A 15,903-nucleotide genomic window follows, 5' to 3' on the forward strand; every position below is an offset into this window, starting at 1 on the left:
ATATTAGAGAGAGTATAACATGAATCAGTAATAAGGATGATGACCTGAGTCCTGCTTGCTCCTTCTTTTTGTGTGTGCCAGATTTAATGCAAATTTTCACTTTGACCACATATACCTATTAAATTATTAAAATGTGCACAATATTTACAAATTAAAACAATCTGAATGTGTCCCCAGAAACTTCTGTAATGCACACTGGCCAAGAGAAATAAAAGAAAGAAAGGAGGTAAGGCATGGTCCTGTCTTTGTCCTCATTTACTTCAGAGCCATTTTTAATCTGGAGAAATCCTGAGCATTTCCCCCCTGCCTCTCCCTTCTGGAGTAAAGGATTGCTCATATTTAAGATAATTTTTAAAGTTGTATTTTATCTAGAAGATACCAATATGAAATTTTTTGTTTAAATCAGAAAATTTCTGAAAGCTGAGAATGCTTCCCTGGATAGAAATGTATTGATGGTCTTTGTTCTGTCCTGGTCTAGGTCTAAGAAAGAAGACAAGATTTTTGGCTGGAGGTCATAAGTCTAATACCAGAGGGAAAGTTGCTTCAGGAATTACCAAGTCAGAGGGAGAAGTCCCTGTGGGCAGTGGGGAAGGGTCTCTTGTTGATGCCCACTGACCATACCAAACTGCTTATTTTTGCCTCAGGCAGTATATTCCCTGAGATAAAGATATAAGAGTGCCCTGCCACATAGGGACACTTCTGATGGGCTGAAGAGGCTTCTGGATATATGGTCCAATGATGGCAGGACCCTAGTGCCCTTGAGCCATATGATCCAGAGCTAAGTCTGCTGGGAATAAAGTGTTTCCTCTACCTTTAGGGTGATGTCTTGATTTTCATGTGAGGCGGATTTAAGTGAGGCAAAGTTGTGCAAAATCACCAGCCTCACTCTTTCCTTCAGGGTCATCTAGGATTCAATGGCAGGACAAAAGTCAAGAAGATTGACAATAGCCTGGGATACAGTGGGGAAACTTGGTTTTTCGAGATTAAGTTCTTTCCCAGGTCTCAGTTTGCCAAACTCTTTACAAATATTATATCATTTTATCCTTGCAACCAATGGGGAGATATCCCATCTTATCCATGAAGATACTGAGGCAGACAGAGGTTAACTGTCTTGCCCAACTTGTCTCATAGCTAATAAATTACTGAGGTTGGATTTGAACTGAGGTCTTCTTGACTTCAGGTCCTGTGCTCTATTTAATATGCTACCTAGCAACTGTAATGTAACATTCTGTAGCTGTGGAACATGATAACTATAATGGTGTGTGCTTGTGGTGGAGGTGGAGGTAGGTTGTTCTTATATCAATTCTTTTGGCTCAAGTTTCCAATCAGAATTTATTAAGTACCTACCATAGAATGAGGCACTGGGGATGGGAAGATTTAGACAAATAATCCCTACCCTCAAGGAGCTTATTTGAGAGATTTGAATCAGGAGAGCAAGTAGTGGTGGTGCTGTGGATTGGGAAGTGTAATAGGATTCTCTTAAACTTAATGTAAATCTATTATCAAACCCCTTATTTGAATCATTTACTTTTCCCCACCTTTTTATGTCTGCCTGCTCCAGGACTGTCTGTGATTGTGTTTATACCTTGCCAGAGCATCTGGAAGCAAAGTGAAAAATTTAATCAATTATAGAGATGTTTGGTCTACATAATATCAAACCCTGAGTCATTTCCTCAAAGAGAAAACATCTGGATGATCGACTGAAATTTCCACGTCTTTGTCTGCAAAGTTGATGCAGGCTTGGACAGAATGAGCCCTGGGGCTAGATCTTCTGGTTGTCCTGTACTAGGCAGCCTATACAGTGTGTGTGCTTTTCAGAGAGGTTAAGTGATTCAAGAGGCATTTCTAATAGTTCCATAGGTTTTAATCACTTTATGGTAATTACAATTCCACTTTATATTTCAAAGATCTATAATTAATCTAAGAGTTTCATTAGAAAGCATTTGCTGAATGTGCCATGTATATACACACAAAATCAAGGGGATGACATGTCAATTGAATTGGAACATGTTAATAACCACCTTGCACATTCCACATTATTTCATGGTATGAATCAGTGCCTAAAAGTTAATGTGGCACATCTTTCTATTCATCTATTGGTGAAAGCTCAGATTTCCTGTGGGATGTTTCATCCTATGGATAACTCAAAGTAAAGTTAGTTAATGATGCCCTATTAGCAGGAACCATACCTGAGCCTCGAAGAGCCTTACTTTGCCTTGTCTACATTTCATTCCCCATCAAGCCCATCAAGCCCATTGCTATTCAGATCTCAAGGTATACCTGCGGTATGGTATGACTTTGGTGGAGTCCACACGTCTTTGGTAAATTTCTGCCTGCCTACAAGGAAAGTGGCATGCAGAGTCTGGTCCAGTGGGACAGAGTAGAAGACCAATGATGAAGGGCACACTCAAAGAGTATGTCTATCTCCCATGCTTCATTTTCCAATTTGCGTTTCATTCCATTACTTGGGACGATGTTACTCCTGCTGGGGTTAGAGTCAGCTTGTCTTCTTGGTAATGACATTGGAAAGCATCCTTTCTAGCAGAGTAGTGCTTGATTCAAATCCTGCACACTGACACTTACTGCTTGTGTGACCTTTTCTGAGACTTGTATTCCTCATCTTCAAAATGGGGATAAAAATGTTTTTAATCCTGATCATCTAGTGTTAATGTGAGGCTCCAATGAGAAGATGTAGGTAAAAGGGCTTTCCAACTTTATAGTACTATAGAAATGCTAGCTTTTTTGAAAACCATAGACTGGTTTCTGTTTTTAGTGTTTTCTTTTTGGGGTGCCAGAACTTTATTCTTTCTTACATAGGATTATGAGCTTGTTAGAAAAGAAAATTGATGATGATTTCATCTAACTTTTCTTTAGGGTGATACTTTGAGATATAGGATCTTACTGTGATTATAAGAGTTTGATGTGGAGGGGACCTTAGAGATAAGGGAGGGGAAAAGCAAAATTCCCTTTAATTTCTGTAAAGGAACTAACGTATCCTCTCAGTTTTGGGATGGGGAGTGGGTTATGGAGAGAGGAAAAGTCATTCCTCAACTTCCCATCATCTGTCACTAGAAATTACCAGGTCATGGAGGATAATGCTAAGGGACTAATGCCCAGAGATCTGCCCTCCCGATTGACCCTTCCCACACTTTTTCCTGTGGAGTAGACAACAAGAATGGCTGCTCTTCCTGGTTTTTCTCTCCTAGAAAACTCCAAATACAGTGCCACAAATCCAAGGAACTGCCTGGTGTCTCATTAAATGGCGAGCTCTAGGCAAGCGCTGCTTGGGTCATCTCTCTCCCTAGCTGTGGTGCTATCTGGGCAGGGAGCCCAAAAAGCCAGAGCTGCATTTGTTTTCCTTTTGGTAGGATTTCCCCTTCGACAATTAGACTTTGAACAATGGTTTGGTTTCTTGCGCCAGAATTATATTCCCCAAACGGGCCTGGCAGTAGGCAGGGCTCAGATTTCAACCACATGTATTTCCCCCTAAAAATCAAAAGATCTGCATTTGGTGCTTCAGTCACATATCTTTTTAAGCAACGTTTGTGAGTCAGAGTCAGAAGTGATTGAAACCAGGGAGCTCCAGAACGGAACTTTTCTTCTTCAATGTTTGAATTTCAACCGAGTCCAAAAAAGCATCGAAGGAGCAGGATGGAAAACACACTCACAGAGTGGTACTGACAGCCCAGGCAGAAACATGACTTCATATGCACTCCTTTCATGCAATAGAAATGACAGGCCCAGGCTTACCCCAGACTCAGTTGTCCAGTAAGTAGCACACCTGGACTGGAAATCACGAATTCCATTCATTTGACAAGCATTTATTGAATCCTTTCTGGGCATAGAAAGACAAAATAAAATAGTCCTTTGCTCCACTAGAGTTAGTTTACCTTTTATTTTCCCCACCTCTAGAAATTTATTCATTAATTTTATATTATTTATGACTTTTATATTACATAGATTTCTGATTATCTATCCTTCTTCCTCCCTTTTCCAGAGAGCTATCCCTATTAATGAAGAAAATAATGCAATTCATCAAACCCAACCAATGTATCAACCAAATTTGACAGTAAATACCATATTCCCCAGCATTGCAGATCTGAGCCTGAATGGGATGGAGTTTTCTCAGCTTTCTTCTGGAGTCATGGTAGATAAGTATAATGTTACTTAGTGCTCAGTTTCATTTGTTTCCTTCTTTCTGTTTACATTTATCGCTTATCTTTATCATTTTGTTTATCATTTCCTTGATCCTGCTTACTTTATTCTATATCAGTGTCTCCGATGCACTTTAAGGTGAGGGAGGGTTGGGATTCTACAACATAAGTGTGAGGGAGCAAAGACACAAGACTGAGCGGTGGAGGGAGAACAGAGCAAGTCAGCTTGATGGAAGGGAATGCTCCCAATAAGTAGGTCAGGGATGATAGAAACAGGTCTAATGGAGGCCCTTGGTGGAATTGGGTGAGTCTGGTGGGGTTTGATAACGTTCTTATCTGGATCAAGCCAGGATAGGCACTGGATGGAGAAGAAGGGAGACTGGGGTGCAGATCAAGGTGCAGGGACTGGTGGAGATTCATGTTTGAAGATGGACGGAGACACTGAGGGAAGTGCTGATTACTCACTGTCAGAGGGTAAAAGAGTCTTAATAGGTTTTACTTTGTCAGGGGGAACAGAGCCTTTGAGACTGCCCAGAGCTTCTTTGTTTACTGGGCAAAGGAGGTTCCTGTTAAGCCTTTTTCATGTTTTTTCCAATTTTTAAAAACATTTTCATTTAAAATTTTGAGCTTGAAATTCTCTCTCTCCCTCTGTCCCTCCCCTCTCCCCACCATGAGACGGTAAACACTCCAATGTAGATTATACATGTGAAATTATGTAAGACATTTCTATATTAGTAATTTTGTACAAGAGGACTTGAATAAAAGAGAATCCAATCAATATCAGTTCCTTCTCTGGAGGTGGATAGTCTGCATCATCATTAGTCCTGTGGGATTGTCCTCAGTTCTCATTTCTCTGTTCATGTCAGGCAGTCAACAAGCATTATAAAGTGCCTACTATGGCACAGTGGTAAGCACTGAGGATATAAGGTAGTCCTCAACATGGTCTCTGCTCTCAATAAGCTCAGAGTCTAATGATGGGGACAAAAGTAAAGCACTAGGTAGGTGCAAGGTTTATACAGAGTAGATTAGAGGTAACCTCAGAGGGAGAGCACTGGTGGGGGTGGGGGTGCGGAGCCTCATTAGACCCTTGCAGAAAGTGGGATCTGAGCTGAGTCTCGAAGGAAGCAGGGGAAGCTAGAGATGGGGACAAGATGAAAGAGCATTCCAGACATGGAGGAAAGTCAGAGAAAAGGATCAGAATTAGAAGGTTGAGTGTCATGTGTGAGGAACAGCACAGAGGTCAGTGTTGCTACGTCTTAGAGTATATGAAGGGGAGGGAAGTATAAGAAGACTGAGTGGGGAGGTCTGTACTTTAAAAATCAAACAGTATTTTAGGTTTGATTCTGGAGGTTATAGGAAGCCACTGAAGTTTATTGAGTAGGAGAGAGACATGGTCACACCTATATTTCAGAGAAATCACTTCGAGAGCTGACTGGGTGATGATCTGGAGTGGGGAGAAACTGGAGGCAGGAAGACCCACCAGCAAGCTCTTGTCATAGACCAGGTGAGAGGTGATGAAGGCTTTCACTAGAGTGATAGCAGTGTCAGAGGAGGGAAGGGGTGGAAGGTGGGGTATGTCCAAAAGATGTCACCAAGCTAAAATAGACAGGATTTGGCAATAGATTGAATATATGGAGTGAGAGAGTGAGTAGTAGAGCATGACTCCTACATTGTGAGCCTGATTGACTGGGAAGGTGGTGGCACTCTTAGCCACTATAGTAATAGGGAAGTTTGGAGGAGAGGAGGGTTTTGGAGAAAAGATAAAGAATATAGCTTGGCACCTACTGAGTTTAAGATAGCAAAGGGACATCAGAGCAGGTAGGTGGCACAGTGACTAGAGTTCTGGACTTGAAGTCAGGAAGACTCATCTTTGGGAGTTCAAATCTAGCCCCAGACACTTAGCTGTGCAACCCTGAGCAAATCTCTTAACCCTGTTTACCTTAGTTTCCTTCTCTGTAAAATGTTGTGGAGAAGGAAATGGCAAACCACTCCAATATCTTTGCTAAGAAAATCCCAAATGGGATCATGAAGAGTTGGAAATGATGGAAAATGACTGACAAACAAGGAAGATCTAGTTTAAGTGACCCAGTGGGCATCATGTGGAACTATAGGTCAGGAGGGAAGTTGAGGCGGGATAAGTAGATCTGAGAATCATCTGCATAGAAATGTTTCCATGTTTCTCTGAGTTCTTCAATTAAAAAAACAAACTTATGATTTGGCATTATTCCAATACATTCATATACCGTAATTTGTTTATTCATTACCCAATTGGTAAGCATGTAATTTTTATTGGAAAGGAAAGTTCTTTGCTCTCACACACACAAAAATTACCACTATTCTTATTTTGAGGATATATGGGATTCTTCTTTTCATCATTGACCTCCCTAGGATATATAGCCTAGGAGTGGGATCTGTGATTTGAAAGGTATGGGCATTTTAGTCACTTTTTAAACATCATTGCAGATTACTTTCCAAAAGGATTGAACCAACACTGAATTTCTTACATCACTATAGTTTATCGAACATCTTTTCTTATCAGTTCACATGACCTGTAAATTTGGACCCAAGTCATTTGTTCAATGTTGCAAAGGTTAAAAAATGTGAAGCCAGAATTTGGTTCTCCAACTCCACATATGGCTTTTTTATAGCTTCCTTTGTGTAATAGTCATACTGGAAGAGCTTAGACTGGTTGCCTTCTGAGGGGAATTAAGTTGCTAAAGTCCCTAGGAGTTGAATTTCTTAACTAGTTGTGGAAGAGTTTTTTTGTTACAGCTGGAGTTTTGTCTCTCTCTCCTCTCTCTAACTCTCTCTCTGTCTCTGTCACTCTCTCAGGAGGAACACACTAAGAGGAGATGGTGTCAATGGTTTTCTTCTTTCCTAACTATGTGTATCCCATTCCTCTCCAGAGAGAACTTTAAATCATGTACTATAACAGAAATCCCACATTCCTACTCCCCAGACCTGATGTTCATTAGTTTCCTCTCTTCCCCAGCTGAGAAGACAATATACCTCACAGAGTATTTAGAAACTTAGACTCTCTCACAAGGCAAGCAATCCAAACCTTCCCAAAAGGATTGGTTTAAGATTGGAAAAGGAGTATGATAAGGCTGTCTATTGTCACTTTATTTATTTAACTCATGTGCTAAGTGAATCATGTGAAATGCCAGACTGGATGAATCAAAAGCTGGAATTAAGGTTGCTGGGAGAAATCACTGCTCTTCTTGAAAGATCTTCTTCCAAAGAGAAATACATATTAGAGAGGTGAACATCTTATTAAAAATAGAATGTCTGACAAGATTTGAATTTCTGGAACTGAAAATATTGGAATGATAGGATCTTGGTGGGGGGAAAAGTGCCCAAGGTCATGCAGGGTATAAGCAGCAGGGCCAGGGGTTGAACTCAGGTTCCTCTGATGCCAGGTCTGGTGTCTATGACACTATCTGTCGTCTGTGTAAAACAAGACTGACAAAAATGTAATAAAGCAATATCCACAGCTGAATTATTCCAGGCAGAGAAGGCTCAGCCAAATGTCAAAATGACATTAGTGTTCAACCTTGAATACTCTAAGTGCATATCTCGATTCTTTTATCCTTCAAAGTGCATTTAGCAGCTGTCTCCCTAAATATCAGGCAATTCTGCTGTGTGGGGGATCATTTTTTTCCCTTCTTTTTGTCTGGTTCTATGGTTTAATTGGGATGGGCAACTAGGCTTCTTTCACTGATTGCAGCTAGGCAACTGCAAGCCAACAAGCATATTAAATGAGAGCTGCTATAGCTACCATCGTAGCAGTTAGGTAGAGTCACAGTGCATAGAGCACTGGGCTTAGATTCACAAAGATTCGTCTTCATGAAGTTCAAATCTTACCTCAGACACCTACTAACTGTCATTGGGCCAGTGACTTAACCATATTTGCCTCAGTTCCTCATCTGTAAAATGAGTTGGAGAAGGAAATCGCAAACGACTGTAGTATCTTTCCCAAGAAAACTCCAAATGCAGTCACAAAGAGTTGAGCATGAATGAACAACATAAAAAGTAGCTATAATTTTCACCCATTTTACAAGTAAAGAAATAGACAATTTAAATGACTTTCAGACCATGTATCTTGTAATTTCCCAGACTGGATTGAAAGGCAGAACTTCCCGACTGTGAATCATCCATAGTGCCACTATATGGAGCAGTGTGCAAATTAGTTCAGACAAGATAAAATTATTAAATTTATTGAAATACATATAACTTTTTAAACATCAAAAAATGTTTAATACTCAATGTATTCTCCTTTTGTTGCAATCATTTGTTTATTTCTTTAAACACTGAGATCATGAGATTTTGACACACGTTCTTAATTCTTTATCATAAAGCCACAATTTTATCAAATTAGACATTAAGAATAACTTTGATAAATTTTAGATTTTCCCAGCTCTACCCTTGATTACAGCCCACAAATCTAAACCAGACAAATTTCTAGACCAATGAATTCAACATTTTTCACTACCTATTGAATAAATTTCTTAACCTTTCAGTGAGTATAAAAATACATGGTTAAATTGTTTCTATAATTCTCCAATAATTATCCTCTGTGGATCAATATATTTATAACAGTTCATTACTTTCTCAATGAGAACAAGACCTTTTGAAACCCACTGGAAGTAAAAAAAAAAAAAATCACCCAGACATTTTGTTTGGGGTAAATATTTTAAAGCCTGATGAAGATTTTCATCTCTTAAAGCTGCATTTACATTTTTTCTGGCAATGCTTTTGGTATAGCCTTGGGTGAAAAAGTGATATTCATCAGCAAAAGTTACTTTTATCTAATATTCAGTATTCTAATCCATGCACTGTCTTGCTTATAAGTTTTGTTTTGATTTCATAGTGATAGCAGCCAGTCTCTTTCCCCCCTTCACTGGTCATCTCATCATTCTTCCTATTTCAAGAAGTCTATGCTGCATTGTAAAGGAATTGATTACAACCCTCTAAGCTGCCAGATCCCTTACAAGATGTTTACTTGTTTTCTAGAAATGAATTAGGCCATTTTGTAGTAATGACTTGGTAATTTCTTGAATTTTTGTTTGTTTTTGAATAATATTTTCAAGCTTTGTTGTTCTTGAATTTGTTTTACTGGGGACCTGAATAATTCCTTAATAAGCTTAATCTTTTTTCCAGCAGCTGCTACAATATATGTATTGGTAATTGAAGTGTGCTCCTTAAAATTCCAACTTTTGAATATTTGTTTCATGTAATACTTATTTTTAAAATCAGAGCAAAAGCAAACAATGAAACATATGTAAGATGACATCTAGAACACAACTATTAGAGAACTAACTAAAGGTAAAGAAGTCAACTCAATTCAGCTTCATCTGATCAAGGACAGACATAATAATCCAATTTATATGCATGTTAAGACATCAGATTTGTAATGTCATTATTTCTCTTTGAGAATGAAGAATCAACAACACACTAACACTAGTATTAGTAGAAGCACACACATAAAAGAATTGATGTCACAAAATCATAATTGTTGTGTATTCAAAATAATTTATACACCACTTTGCAACATCTGGAAGATAACTTAGAACAGCGAAAATTCTTGCCTCATTTTGAGTCATTTGATTTTTCAAGTTTTAACTTAAGTATTAATATGAATACTATTGCAAAACTTTTCATAGAATTGACAAACCTACATATTTGAAAAAAAAATTGCTCACAAATAGGCTATGCTGACAAAATGACAATATCATCTAAATTAATTTATTATTCAGTGACATGTCAATTCACTTTCCAAAATGCTGCTTCACTTTTTAAATATTACATTTTTATGCTTTACAGGAAAAATAATATAATTCATTTGGAGGATTTGGAGGAGCAAAAGGTTAATAATAAAAAATAAATAATGAAAAGAAGTAGGAAGAAATGGGACTCAGCAGTACCAGATTTCATACTATCCTACAAAGCAATAATCATTAAAAGTATTTGGTACTGGTTAAAAGAGAAGGAATCCAATCAGTCGAACAGATTTGATATACAATGTACCAAAGCCACAAATCTATTAGCATTGTGTTCAACAAACCTAAAGACCTCAACTATTAAGGTCAGGACTCACTATTAGACATGAAAATAAACTGCAGAGCAGTCTAATACAAATTAGATATGATTCAGCATCTCATACCATACACCAAGGTAAGCTTTAAGTGTGTAAATAACCTCAACATAAAAGGTTATGCCACAGACAAATTAGAGAAGAGAAAAAAAGAAATTTTATATCTTTGAATATAGTAAGAGTTCATGACCTAAGAAGTAATAGAGAGAATCCTTGAAGATATACTAAAAAGTTTTTGCAGGCTCAAAAAGAAGGAAGTCAAAATTAGAAGAGAAACACTTAGCTAGAACAAACAATTTTCAGCAAGTTCCTCAGATAAAAGTCTAACTTTCAAGATATACAAGGAACTGATTCAAATTTCTAAGAACAGGAGCCATTCCCCAGTTGATAAATGTTTAAATGGTATGACCAGACAGTTTTCAAAGGAAAGAAACTCAAGTTTTCAACCATCATATGAAAAAATGTTCAAAATCACTAAAAATTAGAGAAATGCAAAGTACAGCAACTCTGAGGTTCCATTTTATATCCATCACATCATCAAAGATGACAAAAAGGAAAATGGTAGTTTTTGAAGAGTTTTGGGGAAATGGGCATATTAATACACTTTTGATAGAGCTATGAATTGGGTCAGCCATTTTGGAAGACAATTTGGAACTATGTCATTAGGCTTTGATCTAACTATACCACTAGCAGTCCTATGTCCCAGAGAGATCCAAAGAAGGGAAAAGGGCTCATATGTGTAAAACATTAAGCAGATTACAACCAAGAACCATCAATCAGTGAACTGCTGAACCAATTTTAGTTTGTGAACGTAATGGAATATTTTTGATTTGCAAAAAGTGATGAAAGGGGAGGTTTTGGAGCAACCTGGGAATACTTGTATGAACTGATGAAGAGTGAGATAAGGTCAGTTCATACAGGAATAATACTGTGCAGAAAAACAAATTTGAAAGACTTAAGAACTCTGATCAATGCAGTTTCAATCATGATTCCAAAGGAACACATGCTACCCAGCTTCTCAGCAAAGAAGGCTCTGTCTATCTTGATGGACCCAAGATGCAGAATAAGATATATTTTTGGACTCAGTCAATGTAAGAATTTGTTTTGACTGGATTTTGTTTCAATTGGAGATGGATGTGAGAGGATAGCATTAAAAAAAGAAAGAAAAAAGGGTCACTGAAGGATTAAAAATGCACAGAAAAGAACACTAGAACAGAAAGAATCATAGATGGGCAGGTCAGTTTTGAAAGTTACATGTGGATTTTGTTATGTGTTTAAGAACTGTCAGTCAACAAGCATTTATTAAGCACCTACTATGTGCCTTGATGAGATAAACACTAGGGATCCAAAGGAAGGCAAAAACATATTCCTTTCCCTCAAGGAACTCACATTTTAATGGAGGAGACAAAATGAAAAACTATGTCTGTGCAAGAGACATACAGTGTAATTGGGAGGAGACCTCAAAGGGAAGGAAGAAAAGCAAACTGTCAAAGTTTCTGGGGTAATTTTTTTCAGTTCTACTATGTATATGGAAATGCTCATTTAATTTGATATTTTGATAAATTCAAAATAAAAAATAATGCTTAGAAAGTATTAGTTTAATAGAACATCCTCAGTGAAATCTTCATCTGTCAGTTTGAATAAGGTAAGCCTTGTGAGTATATCTTGATGGGGTAATTTTTAAAAAAATAGGTAGCATTGGTACAGTGCTTTTAAATTTACAAAGTTATCTCATTCTATCCACACAAGAGTCCTAGGAAACAGGTAATATTATTATGCCCATTTTACGCTTGAAGAAACTGAGACAAAGATTACAGTATTTGCCCAGGGCCCCATAGTAAACATCTGAGGCAGAATTTGAACTCAGGTCCTCTAGACTGAAGATCATGCACACTATCCATTGCAGCATCTAGCTACTTTTCTTTACTACCTTGTGAGAATACAGATGCCATAAATCTGATCTCTTAATGACAAACACTTGACCAAATATGAAAGTGAGACCGGAAAATGGAAAGGAAATTATAACCATTCTAGTGGATTGAGTGATGGTCTTGAATTGTGCGGAATCCCCACCCTCCCCTGACATCTCAACTCCTTTGTGTTTTCCTGATCTATGACCCTTGTTCTGACCTCTCTTCTCTTCATTGTCTTGGGCCTGTTTTTAGGGTAAAGATGAACTCCTGATGGATGGTAAGAAGTGAAATATGTTGTTAATAAAGAAGGTCTATTAAATGTGCTTAAATTGTGAAATACAAAAATTTAGAACCATCTTCTCTAGGGGTCTAGAAGCAAGGGAATTCAGTCAGAGACCTGAGTAGACAAGTCACTTCATTTCTCTGGTCTTCAATTTCCCTGTCCATAAAAATAAGGATTTGGATTAGATCATTTCTAAGGTCAACCCTAAACTCTAAATTCCATCATTCTATGCACCTGGTTACTAAGAAGATATTTTGTCCAAAAGTATTAACTTATGTATGGAAGTCATAGATATTATTAAAACTTCTCTGCTCAAACTTTTAGCAAGAATTCAGGAATCCCCTTTAGAAGAATTGCAACTCCTCCCCCAAGTCCTCTCCATCCCTTAATATATTTTATTTTCAAGTATTTTCTAGTTTTTGAAGGCATAGTCACAAGTCAAGCATGTGAAGTTAGCTTACTCCTATTGTTTGTGGACTCCTAGCTTCCATTATGATGTATGCCTCTTCTAGCAGGGATTTTTCAAGATTGTTTACAGACTTTTCTGTCCAGAAAAGTCTGAGAATTGGCTTGTCCTTGGCTTCTCAGGTGACAGTGTGAATCCAGTGCCCAGATTCTTTGGTTTGAGGCACGCTCTCTCCTGAACGTTCTGTAGTGAATATATTCTGTAGGGCAAGCCACAAGGTTATAAGACATTTTTCATTTTTTCCACTGACAAACATCTGATATAGCTTCATTCTGAACCACAGGACCTTTTTCTTTTTCAGTTTCCCAGTCATAGACTCTTTGAGGGGACAAGGATCTGAAAGACCACTTTGTGCTAGTTTAATAGATAACTCATTTTAAAATTTAAGATGATGGGATAGATTCAGATTATTTTCATATTAATATACCGAATATGTCACCCAGGTTACAGAAAATGGAAAAAAAATCCACTGAGAAATCACTACTAAAAATCCCCATTTCTTTGCTTCCACAAATTTGTAAGTCACTTGTCTGAAATTCTGACCATATTTTCCCATTACTTGTAAGCAGATTGTCACTAATTCACAGGACATTAGAAATATTGCGTGAGAAATCACACCAGCACATCAACAGCATCTGACAGTATATGCAACATTCAATGTCAATAATCCTATTGATTCTACAATGAAAATGAAATATTTCTTAATATTTTCTCTGGGGTCAGAGTTGGCCATTGATCAATTTAATTTTATTGTTTTTTTCATGAACATGTTGTTAGTTACTTAAACATTGTTTTCCTGGTTTTGCTTAATTAATTCCGTGTAAGTTCGTACAATTCTTCTCATATTTCTCTGAATTCTTCCTATTCATAATTTCTTATAGTTCGTTACTTTTCCATTACATTCATCTACTATAGCTGCTTTAGCACTAATTATTGGACACCTACTTTGTTTCATTTCTTTGCTACCATAAAAAAAAATGCTGCTCTGAATATTTTGATATGTAGCAGTCCTTTCTTTCTGTCCTTGACTTCTTTGAGGTATATGGGATCTCTGGCTCAAAGGCATGGGCAACTTTTTCTTATAATTTCAAATTCTGTTCGAGAATGATTAGACCAATTCACAGAACTAACTTCATTGAATTAGTGTTCCTATCTTCCGTAGACTCTTGTTTCAGTCAGTCAGTAGGTCAAGAAGTAATAATTAATGTTTCCTACATGGTATGCAGTATACTAAGTGCTGGAGATACAAAGAAATACGCTCAAGGATTCACTGGTTGATTGATTGAACAAGGAGAGATTATTTCTCTCTTCAGTTAACTTTGCCAACTTGTGTTGTGTAAGGTAAAACCTCACAATTATTTTGATTTGTATGTGTTTTGATAGTATTTATTTCAAACCATTTTTCATATGAAAAACTGTTAGCAATTTTTCTTTTGAAAAAAAAATGAGGAGCTGCCCTTGATATTATATATTTGCTGTATATATATTATGTATTTGTTGAATTAATTATGCCTGCTAATTGAGTACTAAGATCAGTTGTTTCTATATTCTTGAAGGGTGTCAAATGCTGTAGGCATACTCAAAATTTCAGTACCATGGGGCAAAATCTGTGCTACGTTACCCTAGTTATAATATTAGCTTTGTCTTGAATATTTCCAGATAATTTTTTTAAAAAGGTTACGGCACAGAGAATGAGTAATACAGCATTTTGCATAGTGATCCTGAAGGGGCTGGATGCTTTCAAGTTTTTCAAGTTGATAGACTAGATCTATTCCCCCCTTTATTCTATGGAAGTTTAGATAATTGACTCCCTTCATTTTCTTAAGGTTTTGATTCTGAGGGAAAGGCAAGATTTGCTTTAGACAGCAGAGCAAGAATTAAAGGGGAAAGAGAAAAAGGAAGAGGATTAAAAGGATATATTTGTGTATGAAAGCGATACAGCTGAGGTGGAATTAGCATGGAGTAATCAAATATGAAGATGAAAGAAGGGAATACTAGATAAGAATTACTGAACTACCTGATGAAAGGAAGAAAAGATGTGATGAGGGAGAGACATTGTCAGTCAATTTACAGAGATGGGCACCATGTGTCCTAGGATCATGTATCTCAACCCTAAAGGGACCTCAGTAGTCATGTTGTCCCACCCTTTCATTTTCCTGTAAAGAAAGGTTAAGTGATTTGTCCATTGCCATGCAGCAAGTAAGTTCAAAACTGGTATATGATCCCAGGTCCTCTGAATCTGAATAAAGAACACTCTTCCTTGCACTGTGTTTTTGTTGAGTTGATAGTGGTACAGACTTGGGGAGGGAGTGTGGTTTGGGGAGAAAAGGAAGTTGTGCACTTGTTAGAATAGTCTGTATACTCATTCACATGTAACATTGTGTTATTTATTTTTATGTTGCCTTCTACTTATGTTTCTTAATTTAATTTTTTTCTTTTGGCTTCCAGTTCCTTTTTTAAATTGCTACTCTGTCCCTATGTTTATATTTGCATTATCTACTTTGATGTAATATTATTACTATACTCCCTTCCTTACCTGGCTCTACTTTTCATTGGCTAGCCCTCTCCCTAGCTTTGGAATATTGCTTCATTCATTTTGCTTTCTTTTATTTAATTATCTAATTCTTTATTTCTTCTTTTTTCCCCTCTTCTCTGTTTCACAAGTTTATTTCCAAATTGCTCCTCCCTTCTGCCCTTTAAATTAATTTTATTTTCTGCACTTTTTTTCTGAAAACTGTTTTTATCTTGTTCTCATTATTAATTTGTAGCACCAAGGTAATATTCACAGTGCTTACTGTAGCCATGAATATGCCAGTGCAATTCTGAATCACGAAATACAGCAGACTCTTCACCTGGAAGACAGAAGCAAAATGTGTGTTCAGACACCAGAAAGCCAAATCCATCACAGTAATAAAGAAATCGATACACAGTAACGATGCAGAGGGCACCACCATCCCCAAGCCTTCCCTCTGTTAGGCTTCCCACAAACCAGC

At 37.3% G+C, this 15,903-nt stretch overlaps 1 long non-coding RNA gene across 5 annotated transcripts in view; it reads left to right on the plus strand.

The window, feature by feature from the left end:
* Positions 1-1,213: 1,213 nt before the first annotated feature.
* LOC140513540 (uncharacterized) overlaps positions 1,214-15,903 on the plus strand; it is an 88,290-nt gene continuing 73,600 nt past the window's right edge. For all 5 annotated transcript variants that reach the window (XR_011970223.1, XR_011970224.1, XR_011970222.1 and 2 more), the window contains exons 1-2: positions 1,214-1,283; positions 3,998-4,147. This is a non-coding gene — a long non-coding RNA (uncharacterized lncRNA). The remainder of the gene's footprint in view (positions 1,284-3,997; positions 4,148-15,903) is intronic.

This window comes from Notamacropus eugenii, chromosome 7 (genome assembly GCF_028372415.1).
Source record: "Notamacropus eugenii isolate mMacEug1 chromosome 7, mMacEug1.pri_v2, whole genome shotgun sequence".
Classification (NCBI taxonomy): Eukaryota; Metazoa; Chordata; class Mammalia; order Diprotodontia; family Macropodidae; genus Notamacropus; species Notamacropus eugenii.